This window comes from Elaeis guineensis, chromosome 8, assembly GCF_000442705.2.
Source record: "Elaeis guineensis isolate ETL-2024a chromosome 8, EG11, whole genome shotgun sequence".
In the NCBI taxonomy this organism is placed as follows: domain Eukaryota; kingdom Viridiplantae; phylum Streptophyta; class Magnoliopsida; order Arecales; family Arecaceae; genus Elaeis; species Elaeis guineensis.
This window is the reverse complement of record NC_026000.2, coordinates 114,590,200-114,591,986: the sequence shown is the minus strand read 5'-3', so window position 1 is coordinate 114,591,986 and position 1,787 is coordinate 114,590,200. Positions and strand designations below refer to the sequence as shown.

Sequence of the window (1,787 nt, the reverse complement as noted above, 5' to 3'; positions counted from 1 at the left end):
TGGCTCAGTCTCTAAAACAATAAAATCTATAGGAAAAATAAAATTTTCAACCTTTATCAGAACATCCTGGACCATTCCCTTAGGGATCCTGAGAGATCTATCGGCTCACTGTAATGTGATCCCAGTAGGTTGAAGTTTTTTTAATCCTAGTTGCTCATACACCGAATATAGAAGGATATTCACACTAGCTCCTAGATCTAGCAAGGCCTTTTTTATATTGGTTTCTCCAATAACACAAGAAATTGTTGGAGCTCCAGGGTCCTTATATTTAATTGGCACATGGCTAGATAGGTATGAACTGACACTTGTAGCCAAAAATGCTTTCTTTGGTACATTAGTGGTCCTTTTCCTAGTGCAAAGATCTTTTAAAAATTTGGCATAAGTTGGAACCTGATGGATTATATCTAAAAGAGGAATATTAACTTGGACTTGTTTAAATACCTCTAAAATTTTGTCTAAATGTTCAGATTTATTGGATTTCAGTCTGTTTGGAAAAGGAGCTCTAGGACTTTTAAGTACTGGACTAGGTGAATTTTCAGTTTCTGGTGCTTGAGGTTGAAAGGTAGTAGTTTTAGAAGGTGACTCGGCAGATGAGTCCTCTATATCATCAAGTGCAACTACCTTATTGTCTATTTGTTTTCCCGATCTTAAGGTATGAATGGCATTTACACCATTAACTTGGTTTTCTTGTTGGGGTCGTGGACCATTTTGGTTCCTAGGATTTGGCTCAGGTTGGCTAGGTAACCTACCATGTTCTCGTTCACTAATGGTCGAAGCCAGCTGACTTACTTGCATTTCCAGACGGGCTATAGCTTGGGTGTTATTATTTATGAGTTGACCCATGGTTTGCATAAAGCTGGTATGTGTCTTCATCATGGCTTCTAGGCTTTTCTCTAAAGAGATAATTTTTTTGTCATTATCATGGAAGCCTGGCGGGTTGTTCATCACTGGGTTGGACCTTAGATTTTGCTGATTGAAATTTGGATTGCCTACATTAGGATTCTGGGACCATGAGAAATTCGGGTGATTCCTCCAACCTGGGTTATATGTGGGTGCATAAGGATTGTTCAATGGTCCTTGATAGGTGGCATTCACCTGTGCACACTCATTCGAGTAGGAACATTCTTCTAAGACATGGTCTGGTGCATTGCACCCTTTACACATGGGTGCAGATATTTGATTTACATTGGCTGGTCTCTGTAATTCTAAGGCTTCCAATCTACGTGTTAAGGTTGCAATCTTGGCCTCTGATGCTAGGGTTGGTTGAATTTGATGCATTCCTCCTCTTGAAGGTGTAGCTTTATCAGGTTCCCTAGTTGTTTTCCACTGTAAATTTTTCTCGGCTAGGTCTTCTAAGAATTGCCAAGCTTCAGTAGTTTCTTTGTCCATAAATTGGCCTTGGCACATGGACTCTAGCATGGTTCTTGAGTTTGAATCTAACCCCTCATAGATGATCTGGCATAGTCTCCAAGTTTCTATTCCATGGTGTGGGCATTGGGTCAAAAGATTCTTGAAACGATCAAAGTACTTCCAAAATGATTCACCAGCTAGTTGGTAAAATTGATTTATTTCATTCCTAATCCTAGCTGTTTTATGATGGGAGAAATACTTTTTCAAAAATATTCTCACAAAGCCCTCCCAGGTAGTGACAGAATGGTTTGACAGACTATAAAGCCACTTCTTAGCATTATCCTTAAGGGCAAAGTTGATTAATCTAAGTTTGACCTCATCCTCTGTTAATTGCAGTTTCATGGTTGCACATACCTCCTCAAATTCTCTAATAAATA

At 39.1% G+C, this 1,787-nt stretch overlaps 1 non-coding gene across 1 annotated transcript; it reads left to right on the top strand.

Moving 5' to 3' along the window:
* The first annotated feature begins 1,477 nt into the window (after nucleotides 1-1,477).
* Nucleotides 1,478-1,584, top strand: LOC140851360 (small nucleolar RNA R71). Its single transcript, XR_012134112.1, has one exon. It is a non-coding gene; the product is annotated as a small nucleolar RNA R71 (small nucleolar RNA).
* The last annotated feature ends 203 nt before the right edge of the window (nucleotides 1,585-1,787 follow it).